Here is a 14,872-nt window from a genome sequence, read left to right on the forward strand (position 1 = left end):
CTACTGCTCGTGACGAGCCTCTGAGAAACTATTACCTCGTGTTGCAGATGGGGAAACTGAGGCACGGAGCAACCAAGAAATTGTCCAAGGCCACACACCTGGTCATGACTCAACCAGAACCGGACTAGACACACTGGGCCTTGGATCCCCGATCCTGGCTCCCAAATCTGGGTTCGCTCTTTGGTGGGTGTTGCACCAAAAGACACAACAAGACAAAGACTAGGAAGGGGGGGTGGTTTACTCCTCAAACAGCAAAGTGGGGGCAGCAGGAAGCTGAGGGTGCACACATATTTATGAAGGGGCTGCAGGATGGGAAATTCGGCATGGCATTGGGGTGGAAGTCATCATAAAGGGACAGCCCGGGTCCAAGTGATGAGGGCAGCAAAGGGCGGCACCATCAGTTCTCTGGCTTCGGTTGGTCCCGCAGCTTAGATCTGCAAAGATAACTCAGCAAATGTGCGGTGGGTCTGTCTTCACTTTCAGATCAGAGCCCAGAGTTTCACCATTAATGTGCAGCCCCCGACGTAATTAATTAGACCATCTCCCGGCCCATAGTGCTGTTTGTTCTTACGTTCCTTCCCAAGATGCCCCAGGGCCTAAAATGACTTTTCTTATGTCAAGAAAACCATGTCTTACTTTTTCTGGCTCCCCCGCAACTCTTTCTGCTTACAGTGATGACCCACGTGACAGGTCTTATTTAGCCTGATTTCCTTTGGATGGACTTGCCCAACGAGATCCGGAGGGAGGCTCTGGGGAAGGTGGGGTTGACAGAGTTCCACTGGAGGACGCGGACTGCCCCCCATCAACCCCTTCCCTGCAGTCCCCGGGGCAGCCACCAGGCATCCCTATGGAGAATGAACCACTGTCAGCCCGCCAGGAGCCTCCAGGCCTGTGGCGGTGAGGCCTGGGCTCGTCCACGGGTGTGGAAGCGGGTTCTGCCTCACATGGGGCTGGACCAGGAGCAGCCCGAAGATGCCATGACTGCCTATTCCGAACCAGGCCCTTGGGCTCTCAAGCAGTAGACATTGACAGGAGGTTAAACGGGCACAAGGGAGGCAGCACAAGAGCAAGAATCCTCAAGCTGACTCCCCGAGGAGAGGTCAGGGAGAGTTTCTTAAAGAAACCTGGGTGGGATGGGGCTCCTGGGTGGCTCAGTTGGTTAAGCGTCTGACTTCAGCTCAGGTCATGATCTTACGGTCCAGGGAGTCGGGCCCCATGTCAGGCTCTGTGCTGACAGCTCGGAGCCCAGAGCCTGCTTCGGATTCTGCGTCTCCCTCTCTCTCTGCGCCTCCCATTGTTGTACTCGCTCTCGCTCTCTCTTTCTCTCTCCAAATAAATAAATGTTAAAAAAAAAAAGAGAGAAGAAAACTTGGGTGGGAAAAGGGACGTGTTGGCACCTGTACAAATCATGCTTCTTCACACATCGCATGTCTAATTGACAATGAAATCTTACCCCTGAGCATGATTCGTCATAGTATAATGAGGGGAAAGTCAGTCAAAGGCTGGCACTGGGGTCCATCTTGGCACAAACTGGTTTGTTCCTCTCTAGTCTTTGTAGTCCGATCCCTCCCGTCCGTAAGCATCCTGCCCCCACATTCCTGCGACCCACGGGCATAGAGTTTTAGCTTTTTTTTCTTTTTTTATAGAGGCTGCCAAAGAACGCTGGCTTCTGCGGTCAGGGTTGAGGGGGCCTGAGTCCAATCCCTGTTGTGTCTCATTCTGAGGAGGAGAATCACTGAGCGGTCCAGAGAGTTCCTGCTCTCAGGAAAGGGAGCCGCCAGGGCTGTCTGGGTAAGAGCAGGTTCAGGACTTTGATTGCCCTCCGGGAAGCCAGAAGCAGCTCTGGCTAAGCCCCGGGAAGTCAGGGGTCAGCTCTGTGTCTTGACTTTCCTCCTCAGGCAGGTCATGACCCCAGCACTGGTCACGACCACCTTCAGGCAGTGACCATGGCAGGGACAGGCTTCCTTTCCTGCCTCTGGCCGGTCCCCCTGGGGCCTCCCCTAGCTTGCTTCGCAAATTAACACTGTCTTTAAAAATCACAAAATACAGAGCTGATCCAGAGCTGTCAAGGGCTAGAGGGGAATGAGGAAGGGCTGGGGAACAGGCAAGTCTAGGGCACTTACTAGGGTAATGAACTTGTGCCTGCAAAAAATTCACAAGCCGCCCCTGATCTTCGGTCCTCTTGGCAGTAAATGGGAACAGTGACCTGCACTCACAGGTCTCCAGAGGACTAAATACGACGACATGGGTGGGGTCTGAAGCTCACAATTGGTCCATCACCTCTTTGCTCTTGATGGAATATCTTTTAATGACCTGGGAAGGGAGGGAGGTGCCAAGCAGTGAAAGGGAACAAGAAAGCATCTAAAAGTAAAACATTCAGCCTGCCTAAGCTTTGAAAATCAAACCTTCCCTCCAGGATCAAGCCCAGACCCTCCTGCTGGGCCCCCCCCACCCGCTCTGAGCCCCCCTCTTCTCCACATTCAGGGGCTCCAATCTGGCTTCTGTGCCTGGGCCGGAGGGAAACCGACACCTCAAGAGCAGCCAGCCGCTGAGCTGCGGGCCAGAGAAGGGCCTGGCGCCCAGGCAGCGGAAAGGAGCTGGGAGAGAGGCCAGAAACCAGTGGGGAAGAGAGAGAGGGAAGGAGGAGGAGGAGGGAGAGAGAGAGAGAGTCAGAGACAGGAAGGAGGGAGAAGAAAGAGAAACAGGGAGAGAGAGATAAGGCAAATTACTTGTGTGAATTCCTTTTGCTCAGGGCCCTTTCCTCCTCCCTGTCCCCTCCCTGCCCTGTGGCCCCCAGCACCCACACCCACCCCCTCCCTGCCCTGGCCCCTCCCAGCACCCACCCCACTTCCTCTGTAATACTGCTGCACTCGGAAAAGCAGGCTGATCCCAGCCAGCCCTGGAGGCTCAGTGAGCCACCACAGCAGGTGTCCAGAGAAAGGTGACTCTTACATTCATGACTCTTACATTCATTCCCCCTCCTCCCTACGGCAGGCAGGTGGCATGTGGGCTGTGCCCAGTGGGGCCCAAGGGAAGCATCCAGAGGAACCTGGGTCCCTCTGACACCCCCATCAGCTCATCCAGAAAACCAGAACTGGATGGAAAACAGAATCTCAGTTGGTGATTTCTCATAAATATTTTGATGTTTCATTCATGAAATACAGTTTTCCTGAGGCCTCTTGAAATGCAGAGACGAGAGTGAAGAATTTAATGAGGATCCCAGCCTGCAGTGCCTGAGCAGCACACAGGACCCTGTGCCCCAGAGGCTGTGTCCCCTCTCAGAGTGGGAGTCCCAATTGTTCAGGTCCCAGAGGGGAGGACTCTGCTGTGGAACGGGGGCAGGAGTCCCAGACTCACTGCACTGGGAGGCAAAGTGAAGTCACCTCAACATGTATAAACAAACACAATAGCTGTAGGTGATAGTTGAGAGTTCTCAAAGCCCCTAGGACCCAGCAAAGATTTGCTGAATGAATGAAGGACATCCCATTCACAGATATGACTTGGCTTCTAGATGCCCTTGGGGATTGGAGAGGGTGATTGCCATTATCTCCTCTTTCTAGACAAAGAAGTAAAGGCCCAGAGAGGTTAAGCAACCTGCCTAAGGACACACAGCACCAGCTGGTACGCCTGACTCCTGGGGACCCACTGAATCTGGATCCCCTTTGACAGATCAGGCAGCTCAGGCTCAGGGAAATGCTGAGTGATGAGCCCTAGGGCACCAGCCAGGGTGGCGCCAGGACTGGTTGGGACTTGGATGCAGGACTTCTCTGACCACAGGCTAAGTGCCTGGATCCAGGCCGTCTTTCCCTTGGGCCCTGCTGCACCCCGCCTTCCTTCCCTTCCCAATCCAGAGGTGTGACAGCCCTGGTCCCAGCCCCACCTTCACCTCAGCCTTGGGAGGCCAGATATCTGAACTCTCCAGGAAAGGGGAGCCCTGCAACTCTCTGTGGCTTCCTCCAAGATGTTCTCCCGGGCCTTTTCCCCACCAGGGTCTACCTTACCTTCGAAGTGAGCCAGCACCCCACACACACCCACCAACACAACCTAGGACTCTAGATTGCCAAGTCCAATACCTGAAAGACACGGAATACAGTACACGGAAACACCTCTGAGGACGCCATCATCAGGCCTTGCTATCAGGCCTCTGCTTGGATACCTCCTGTGATGGGGAACTCTCCCCGAGTCACCCACCACACAGAGACAGCTCTGTTAGAAAGCCTTTCCTTAGGGGCGCCTGGATGGCTCAGTTGGTTAAGCAACAGACTTTGGCTCAGATCTGTGAATTCAAGCCCCACATCGAGCTCTGTGCTGACAACTCAGAGCCTGGCACCTGCTTCGAATTCTGTGCCTCTCTCTCTCCTTGCACCTTCCCTGCCCATGCTCTTTCGATCTCTCTCAAAAACAAATAAAAACATTAAAAACTTTTTTAAAAAGAAAGCCTTTCCTTAGATTAAACTGAAAGCTGTAACCTGTGGCCTTGCTCTTCTGTACTGGACACAACTCCCAAGGCTACATAGGCTGAAACCCCTTTTCCCAAGGTAGCTTTTCGAATATTTGAAAGAATAATCATTGTCACCTATTCATTCATGAAATATTTACTTGAAGACAGCCACCATAGCTCTTTTCATCCATGCATTCATCTTCCTGGCTCCCAGGTCCTAGGCTGGTGTCTGGGATTGCGAACCAACGGTCTCAGCCCTCAGAATGTCCCCAGCATCCTGGAGGAGACAGATGTGTGGACCAGCAGTTAACACACAAGGTCCAGATCGCTGCGATGGGGGCGGGGCCCTGATGACCGTGAGGGCCCAGAGAAGGGGGATGAAAGTGTTAGAAACAAGTTCCAGACAGAGGGTGCAGGAAGGTCCGAAAGACCCCCTAGCCCCAGGGGAAATGAAAATGGAAGGGAGATGGCCGCAGGGGAGAGTGGGGAGGAACAGACCCACTCTGGTTGCCCCTGCATCCCGGACCACGCCGGCAGCCTGAGACCCGCCTCACTTTGACGTTCAGGCAAATGTGAAGCCCAAGCCCCCAGGAGGCCAGGAGCAAAGGAGAGAACAAGGCTGTGAGAGGGTAGAGAGTCCAGCCCCAGGGGGAGGGCCAGGCCCGGGCTGGGCGTCCCACGTGCATCGGGGAGATGTCCTCCCTGCAGTCCGGCAGACGGACCCGTTTCCTCCAACCAGACGGGCTTGTGGGGCACATTCGGTCACATGTGGGTGACCCCACCAAGAGGGGACCCTGGCCCTGTGTGCGGGGCTCCGGGAGCTCATCTAGGCTCGTGCTGGTCTCTGACCCCAGAGCTGTGCCCGTGTCCAGCATTGCACTGGGGCAGTGGACAAAAAGCGACTGGGTGGCCCAGCCCAGGAAAACGCCAGGTGGCCAGACAAGGGCCAGCTTTGCATGGCCTTGGGCTCAGGCTGCGACCTGCCCAGCCTTATTCTGGGGGCTGGCATCAGTGGGGTTAAGGGCTCTGCTCTCGTTCAGACAGATGAGGATTTAAGTCCTGCCTCAGGGCCTCACTGGCTGCTCCCCGAACAGCCTGTGAGCTCCAGGAGGTGGGAGGGGGTCACTGGTGAGAGGCCTGGAGGGGTGGACAGGGGCACAGGCTCTAGAGTCATGTGTCAGAGTTCAAATCTTGGTTCTGACCCTGAGCAGCCATGGCCTGGACAAGTGCCCTCATTTGGAAAATGGAATGACAACAGTAATCCCCCTCGCCCTTCCCACACACATGCACACAGGCTGGTTGTGAGGGGTCTGGCCCATGGGGTGGAGCATTCAACATGGAGTCAGAGCTCTACTGAGGTTACACATAATTCCCTTCACCCCTTGGTTCCTGGAGATCCCTGGGATTCACTTACCTCCCTCCCCAGTATCCTTCGCTCTCCTGCCCCCCCAGTATCCATTTCACCGGGTTGTGAACCAAGCCCCGCCCACCCAGCACCTGGCACCAATCAGGGTCCAGTGATGTGGTTCCACCCCTTTCCCCTTGAACCTGCCCCAGGCCTCGCGGTTGGTAGGTTGGCTGCCAGTCATGCTGGGAGCTGGGGCGCCTGGGAAGCTCAATCCACTGAGTTCCGGTCTTGATCTCAGCCGGCTGACAGTTCGAGCCCCCCATCAGGCTCTCTGCTGTCAGAGCCCACTGCAGATCCTCTGTCCCCTCTCTCTATCTCTCACTCCTCCCAGCTTGTGCTCTCTTTCTCAAAAATAAATCAACATTTAAAAAAAGAATTCCTGTGAGCTGACACTTGTGACGTGCAGGGTGATGAGCAAAGTGCTCACAGCCGTCATCCCACTGAGCCCTCCCAAAAGCCCCAAGCAGGCACGCACCCACTACCCCGTGAAGTCGACTGAGCGGCTCGGAGGCGAGCAGTGGCTTGCACAAGGTCCCCCAAGTGACAGATTGGGGACCCCAGTTGGAACACAGCCAGCCTCCCCTCCCCTAACTGAGCCCCTCTCTCAGTCACCCACCCCCTTGCCAGCAATGACAGGATGAATAACTAGGAGGTGACAGTCCCAACTCTGAGGATGAGGCTTAAGGGGACAGAGCCCCCTGACTCCCAGCTGCAAACAGGTGACTCGGCGGGAGTGGGGTTCACGATCTGGTCCTCGCCCCTGAGTCACTGTCCAAGCAGATGTGTCCAGGACACCAGCTCCGACTGTGTTATATGTTGACTTGAACAAGCCTGAGGGACGGAAGGTGAGCGTGGCCATGGCATTGCTAACAGTCCTCCAAGATGGGGGTAGGGGAGGATGGATTGCGGGTGGGGGGAGGCTGCCCCACAGCCAACACAAGATATTGAGAACACCTACCCAGTCCCTCCTGCAGTGGCCTCCCCGACTCCTTGGCAACCCAGTGAGCTTATTCCTTCTCTCTTTTATTCTACACCCATGGACAGATAGCTCTCAGTGTTCACATGGACAGAGAGGAGATGACCATCGTTAGGTGGACGTTGAGGGTTCCATCCCAGCAGGGGAAGGGGCTGCTGGTGACAAAAGGGACAAGCTTTGGAGTCAAGTCACTCAACCTTTCTGGGATCAGTTTCCTCATCTATAAAATGGGATGATAGGGGCGCCTGGGTGGCTCAGTTGATTAAACGCTGACCAGCTCAGGTCGCAATCTCATGGTTCGTGGGTTTGGGGTCCGCATCAGGCTCTATGCTGACAGCTCAGAGCCTGGAGCCTGCTTCGGATTCTGTGGCTCCTTCTCTCTGCCCCTCCCCCACTCGTGCTCTGTTTCTCCCTGTCTTTCAAAAATAAACATTAAAAATATTTTTTAATAAAAATAAAAATAAATAAAATGGGATAATAAATCTATGCCTTGGGAAGAGAAAGTATAAGAACCCACGCAGAGGGCCCAGTGCTGGGCAAGCTCACAGCGTGTGCTCAGTAAACACCCACTGTTACTTTATTGTTAAAATAAAGACTCTCCAGTCCAAGTCCCGCTAATTGTACAGAGAGAGAAACTGAGGTCCAGAGAAAGCAAAAGGTGGAATCCAGGTCCCAAAGTTGTGAACAGGGGGCTGGAAGGAAGATTTGGGACTTTTGAGGCTACAACCTTGAACCCGATGCATCTCAGCCCCACTGGGAATCTTCTAAGCCAGGCAATCCCCACCTTAAAAGGGTAATTTCCCAAGAGAGGAAACTCTCCCTGTCTCTAATATCAAACCCAGAGTCAGGTCAGTGCCCCAAAGGGGTCTCTGGAAGCGGGAGAGGTCCAGGGAGAGCCCAGTAGGGGTGTTGCAGAAAGGACCCGATTAGGGATCCCAGGTACCTCAAATCAGACAAAGCTGTCTCAGATCCCAGCTCTGCTGCTGACTTACCTGGCCTTGGACAAGTCCTCTCACCTCTTTAAGCCTTAGTTTTCTCATCTGTGAAATGGAAATATACTATTCACCTTATGGGAGGCTGGAAGGAATAAATGTAGTAATTTATATGGGGTACCCACAACCTAATGGGACCCCACACATTCTAGCTCTCTACCCCTCGGCCCTGACCAGCCTGGTGACCTGGATAAGCTTTGGCTCCCTGACTCCCTCCCTTCCTCCAAGGGAACTGGCCGCAGGGCTTCCATGCTCCTCTTCTACACAGCAGCTCCCGTCCAAAACGCCACATTTCCTCTGTTCCTTACACATCCACAAAGGTTCATCCTGAGGGCCAGGCTGGGGGCAGGGCAGGTCAGGGTGGGTGCAACAGTAAGGAAGAGGGAGGGGCCGCTCTTTGAGAAAGAGTGGGGTGTGGGGAGGCTGGGAACAAAGGCAATCTGCTCTTCACTGATTCAGGACCGATGAGGGTGGTGAGGATAACGGCAGCAGTGGTGGGGGGCGGTGGCGGTGACGGTGATAATGGTGGCAGAGGTGGTGGTGACAGCAGCGAGGATGACCGGATCAGACAGTGACACAGCACCTCATGTGCCAGGCAGTGTTGAAAACACTCTACAAATATTAACACAGCCACTCTTCCCAACAACTCTAAAAAAAGTCAGTATCAACCTTATGCCCATTGTGTAGATGAGAAAGCCAAGGCAAAGAGAGGTTAAGTAACCCGCCCAAGGTCATCCAGTTGGTAAGTGATGGTGTTGGGACTCCAACCAATCTGGCTCGAGTCTACCTGTTTCCCCTGAATGCTGTGATAATTAAGGAGAGGGAACCGATGGCGACGGCAAGAGCACGCAACCACTGTTAAATGTTGACAATGTGCCAGGACTGTACTCAGCACTTAGTATCATCTCATTTAGTTTCCACCATATTCCTATGATAAAGGTAATATATCCCTGCCCCCGCCATTTTACAGATGTAAAACTGAAGCTCAGAGAGGGAGTGTAGCTGGTCCAGTGGCTCAGTGATAGAGCTGGGATTTGAACACAGCCTTTTAGACTCCAGCGCCTGTATTTTTCACAACTATAGATGGCACAGGGTATACGGTCAGGTGTCCCTCCCTGGAGCCGGGACTGGGGATCAGGCTCAGCTTTCTCTTCACTCTCTGTGTGACCTTGGGTAAGCTGCTTGCCATCTCTGAACCCCCTCAGAGTCCAGCCCAACCCCCCCCACCCCGGTTGGCACTCTCCCACATTACAGCTGCCTTCTGGAGCCTCTCCCCTTCCCCTCCGCCATATGTCACATGTCCCTTGAACCCACCCATCAAAGCTAACTCCCCCGACACTTACCTCCACCCCCTCTCCAGGAGACTGCCCACCCGAGGTCACAATTCCTGGGTCCTTGGTCTTGGGAAAGTTCCAGGCCGCCTCCCAGTAACCAGAGTAGAAACCATGGTACGGGTACCAGGTCCGCCTTTTTCTCTCATGTCCTCCCAACTCCCCCTCCCCCCCATAGTCACAATCGTTGAGCCGGTTCTTCCCCAGGAGCACAGAGATCAGAAGCACGGGCACTGGATGGTACCAGGCCCAGTCTCGGGAATCTCAGCTCTCCTGCTTTCTGTGTGATCTCGGGCAAGTTCCTTTACCTCTCTGAGCCTCAGAAATATGCCTGCAAATTGTGGAGAGCAAGACTACCTACCTCGTGGAGTGGTTGTAAAGACCACATATGATCACACAGTACAAAGTGCCTGAGTGGGAGAAATTCTCGATTAACGGTAGCTATTGTCTTATTATTGTCTGCCCTCCTCCACATTCTGCTGTCTGCACCCTGGTCCAGGCTCCCATCTCATCTCTGTCCTTGCCTAATGAAATGCCTCCTCCCCAGGTCCCCCCTCCCTGAGGTGCCTCCCAACCCCGCCCTAGCCTCATCTACGTGTTCAGTGTGGACCTTCCTCTGTTTCAAGACCCCAGGGCTCCCGCTTCGAGATGTTAACCTGGTATTTGAGGCTCTGCCTCTTTGCCCCACCAGCCCCCACCTGTGTTGCAGCCACGGCTCTGACCATTCATTCCCCTTCCGGTCCAGTGCTCCAAGTGACCATGGCCCCGGGACCCCTCCCTCAGCTTCCCCATCCACCAGTCCTTTGTTCAGTCTGCTTCCTAGGCTGAGAATGCCCTGGTGCTTCTCTCCACAGCCCATCTATTTGTCAAGACCCAGCTTGAGTCTCCTCCAGGAAGCCTGCTGTGATTTCCTCCCTACTCCTGGGCCCTGCCACATTCTCGCTGAGGAGGAGTTCCCCCTCGGTTTGCCCATCCCCACGTCCAGAACAGTTCCCTGGTCTGTGCTCGTTGCTAGTATTTACATAGTCTATTCAAATGTCCGGTTTACACACACACGGTATTCTCTGCTTCTCATGTCCTACCAGCAGGAAGGGGGGCGCTGTGCTCCTCCCGGAACGTGCAGGCTGTCCCTGCTTCGACCGCGGAGTATGGCCCAGGGGACATCGGGCCAGTTTAGAGCCTACCCTGTAAAGGGTCTGGCAGCTTCTGCCTTGATCTCTTGGAGCCCCGAGCCTCCGCATGAGACCCCGTCCATCGGATGCCGCCGTCCTGGGAGGAAGCGCAGGCAGGTGGGCAGGTTCTGGGGGAGAAGGGGCCTCGGGAGAGAGGAGAGCCCAGGGCACCAGGATGCGGGCCAGTGGGGGCACGATGCCATCCTGGAAGCGAGCCTCCCTCCCAGCTGACATCGAGTGGCCCATCTGAGCCTTTCTCAAATTCCTGACCCACGAAATGGCAACACTTAAGCCGCTAAGTGTTATGGTCATTTGTTTTGCAGCGATAAATAGCTAGAACAGAATTCTCTTCCCCAGCTAAGAAGAGCTCAGCTCCTTCTCATCCTCCATGCTCTCATCCCCAACATCACCTCCCCAGGGAAGCCCGCCTTGACTTCCAGGGGTGTGCTCATCACACCCACACTCCCCTGTCGTGACGTGCCGTCATCCACATGCCCTGAGTGAGTTTGAACCACCCCCGGCGACCCTCTATACTGGGCTGCCCTGCGGTATGGCCAGCCTGGCACCTCTAGGGCACAGTAAATATTTGTGAAGTGACTGAGGATGTCTGTCGGAGAGGTGGTGCTGTCCGTCCCATCCCCCCACGCCGGGAGCTGACGGAATGGGCCCAGCCCTGCCTCCCCGTTTCCTCCTAATAATGAGATTCACAGGGCTTGGTCACTCAGCCAGCCCTAAGGCTGCACCTCCTGGGAATCTTGGGGTGGCCTTCCATGGGGAGGGCTCTGGGAGTACTGGGGTGCTGGGACTAGTAAGGGGTTTCAGCTTCCCGCTGCCCTGCCCGCGAGCACCTGCCATCTCCACACCGCCTCCAGGAAGCCTCCGAGGCTTCCCCAGAACCACCAGCAGCTCCTCCATCCATGTCCACCTGAAGGCCTTTGGCCACACTCCATGGCCTTTGAGTCTTGCCTCATCCTCTGTTCATCATGCCCCCCACACTGTGTACAGTGCTTCCAGTCCTACAGCGATTAACTTGTCTAATCTTTACAACAGCCCCATTTTACTAATGAGGAAACAGAGGGTCAGAGAGGTTGAGGGACTCACCCAAAGCCACACAGAAAGTTGAAGAGGCAGAACTGTGCCTTGATCCTCTGGCTCTGGGTGTGGTATTTCTTCTACTACACCAGGCGGGTTGACTCAGGCTCCCCCTCGGATTTGCAATAGTCCCGTCCCTCAAGATCAGCCGGGAGCTGCCTGCCTGCCAGAGAACTGACTGATCCTTCCTCGAAACTCGGGGCCCTCAGATCTGAGTCTCCCAGCTCCCCGCATTGGTGGCAGCAGCAAATATGGGGTGGGGGGCGGGGAGTGCGCAAGTTTGAGAGACACTGAGACATTGAGACAGCCTTTATAAACACACAGACATCACATGCGCGTGCACACGCACACACACACACACACACACACACGAGGTGAGAGATGGGGGTGTGGAGATGAGAGAATAGAAAGAGAAAGGAGAGAGAGGAAAGAAAAAAGGGGGGAAAGCAGATTCACACAGAGAAGGGAAAACAAAGAAGCAGAAATACCCAGAGGAAGATGCAGACAAAAATACAGCAACAGGTTGAAAGATACAATACACACACGCATATACACAGTTAGACACACTCGTGAAGAGAGACACTGGGACAGCGTGTGAAATTCAGAAAGAGACAGAGGCTCAGAGCGAGAGTTAGAGACACACACCCGGGAAGCAGGGAAGGCTGCAGTGAGACGGACGAGGGATGAGGGAGGGGATGGTAAATAGAGAGAGAGCAGGAGAGGGGCAGGAGCCGGCAGCCCGATCATCGGAGGCTGGAGCTTGCACCCTCTCCCCCCATTGCACCCCACTTTCGTCTACCACCTCCTGACCTGGCTCACAAGAGCCTGAAACGTCAGCCCCGGGTGACAGGTGAATTCTCCCAGGCCCAGCGGCCCGGCCACCATCTGTCTTAGGTCAGAGTGCCCTTGACACAGAGAGCATTAAGGAGTCCTCCGCCCTGAGCAGACAGGGACTTCTCGTCTTCTTCTTGAACCCGATGCTCTGATGGAAGGAGAGAGACCTGCCTTCTTCTGCTCACCAGACCCAGGTCTCAGAGCCACTTGGTTCTCCCTGCTGACTTCTGAGCCTCGGGGGCCGGAGGCGGGCCTCTGCCAGGCGCCCACCGAGGCCGAGACACACACCCGCCCCAGGGGGCCTCCGCCTGCAAGGCAGACACCCCAGTCAAATGCCCCTTCCCACGTATGTGACTATGGCGGGTCCCCCGACCTCTCTAAGCCTCAACACCCACCTCTGTGAAATGGGGATAATCATGCCTCCCTCTCAGACTGATGAGGAAATAAAAAGTGGGTGCTAGTAAACAACCTTACCCCAAATCTGGCATATAGTAAGTGCTCATTACACACCAGCTTTCTCTCACTGGGAAAGCCTGGAAAATACAGAGATAAAGGCCAAAAGTGAGACACAGCCAACAGGAGTCAGGGGTCCTGGGACTGGGACAGACTCTGATGGCACTTGCACCAGGTCTCAGGGCACAGGGAGTATTTAGAAGAGAGTGACAGAGGGGCGCCTGGGTGGCTCAGTCAGTTAAGCATCCAGCTTCGGCTCAGGTCATGATCTCATGGCTCATGGGTTCAAGCCCCACATCGGGCTCTGTGCTGACAGCTCACAGCCTGGAGTCTGCTTCAGATTCTGTGACTTTTTCTCTCTCTGACCCTCCCCTGCTCTCACTGTCTCTCTCTGTCTCTCAAAAAAAAATGTTTTTTAATTTTTTTTAAAAAGAAGAGAGTGACAGAGATGGGTGGAGGGGTTGGGCACTGCTGGCAGTGAGAATGGCATGCACAGAGGCGGGAGTCAGGGACTGTCCCCAGAGCAGAGACCCACTCTATTCTGCCACAGCATAGGCAGGACAGGTGCGGGCCCTGGGAGGATCACCTAGGACAGTACTCACGTTTCATGGATGGGGAAACTGATGCTCACCAAGGTTAAGTGCTTCTCTAGGCTCATACTGCTGGCAAGTGGCCGACCAGCCTGCGAATCCAGGCCTGGGTAACTGGGTGCATGGCCCTCCGCCAAGCCTAAGGTCAGCCCCACGCAGGGGAAGCAGAGACTCGGCTGAGGGAACCTCAGGGCTTCAGAAGTTTGGTGTTTTTCTGACAGCGAAGTCCCCGAAACCAAGCTCAGGTAGGAGAGGAAGTTCCTCACTCCAAGTGTCAATCAATGTGTAAAAAGCCCAAGCTCTGGCTGTAGGGGCCCCTGGGGTGTCTGCTCAGCCTGGGACTATGAAATCCTCTCAGTGTCCTGCATTAGGCCTGTGAGAGGTGATGGAGAATGTCCCAGAAGCCACGGGAATCGTCTGGCCTTGGGTGAGAGCTGGTGTTGTTACCCTGTGGTTTGTGAATCACAGGATGGGGTTCAGGAGACCAAAACTCCCTGAAATTTGGTCAAACTTGATATTACAAATACACACACAGACAACTCCAAATTCTCTAATGCTAACTGTGTTCCCGCAGGCCATCTAAGGAGGGTGGGTGCTAATAAACGAGACTGTCCCTTCTCCTGACCGCCTGGCTGGGTTTGGAACCACATGGGTGGGGCAGGAGCAAGGAGCTGGGTGGCTCTGCCTGAGGAGGAGAGAAGCAGGGGCTCGAAAATGCCACCACTGAAGTGGAAGCAGAAGGAAAGAGAAGTGACAAGAAGGGAAGGCTGCCATTGTCCCAAATCAGGTCACAGAGTGTGCAATGGGCTGTGACTTGAGCCAATCATCCTTAGAGCTGAAGGAGAAAAAGGGACATTGGAAAGGTAGCCCAAATCTTATGATTATCCAAATGTACATTTCCCTAAGGAGAAGATCATAGTTTTTATCAGATTCTCAAAGGGCTCTGTATTTGTCAGAACATGGTAGAATTATTCTCAGTAACAAACATCCCCAAATCTCTGGCTAGCAGCTTCTTTTCTCTTTCTCTCTCACAAACTGCACTGAGAGCCAGGGGACCCCCAGCTCTGCTGGCTCCCATTGTGTTGGCCCACTGATCCAGGCTGCTCGGAGCCTAGGTGGCACCCATCTCAATGGCTGCCTCCATGATCTCTGACAGAGAAGATAGAGATGGAAAACCTCGCAGGAGCTCTTCGCCCCTGTGGCCTGCACGTGACCCATGTCGTTTCTACTCACTGGCCACTAGCCATAAACAGTCGCAGGTGCACCAAACTACAGAGGAAGCAGGGAAGAATTCCAAGTGCCCAGAAAGGGGAGGAGAACTGGATACCAGCTATGTTAGGGACTCCCCAAAATGTTAGTACCGTTAGGATCAGAGCAGTGAGTCCCAGACTCTGATTTACAGACCACCTCTATCAGCTCTTTCATGAAGGCTTTTGGGAATGCAGATCCCAGGCCACTGTCTTAGTCATTGTCTAGGGTCCCAGAATCTGTATTTTTAACAAGTCTCACAGGTGCACAACAGGTTTGGCAGTAATGCCTAGAGTGGAGGGTCTTCTGATCACAGGGCTAGGAGCTGCCTCAGA

The 14,872-nt window shown here is 54.5% G+C and overlaps 2 long non-coding RNA genes across 3 annotated transcripts; one reads left to right on the forward strand and one right to left on the reverse strand.

Moving 5' to 3' along the window:
• Window positions 1-220: 220 nt before the first annotated feature.
• LOC115299713 lies at window positions 221-10,213 on the reverse strand. 2 transcript variants are annotated; one of them, XR_003912293.1, is made up of 8 exons: window positions 10,171-10,213; window positions 9,510-9,558; window positions 7,818-7,865; window positions 6,808-6,980; window positions 4,577-4,718; window positions 2,124-2,313; window positions 637-749; window positions 221-434 (listed from the first exon to the last, which is right to left on the reverse strand). It is a non-coding gene; the product is annotated as an uncharacterized LOC115299713 (long non-coding RNA). The 2 variants fall into 2 exon arrangements; XR_003912294.1 differs by lacking the exon at window positions 6,808-6,980.
• LOC115299714 lies at window positions 9,337-10,159 on the forward strand. The gene is made up of 2 exons (XR_003912295.1): window positions 9,337-9,585; window positions 10,003-10,159. It is a non-coding gene; the product is annotated as an uncharacterized LOC115299714 (long non-coding RNA).
• Window positions 10,214-14,872: the final 4,659 nt, after the last annotated feature.

Source organism: Suricata suricatta, chromosome 8, assembly GCF_006229205.1.
Source record: "Suricata suricatta isolate VVHF042 chromosome 8, meerkat_22Aug2017_6uvM2_HiC, whole genome shotgun sequence".
In the NCBI taxonomy this organism is placed as follows: Eukaryota; Metazoa; Chordata; class Mammalia; order Carnivora; family Herpestidae; genus Suricata; species Suricata suricatta.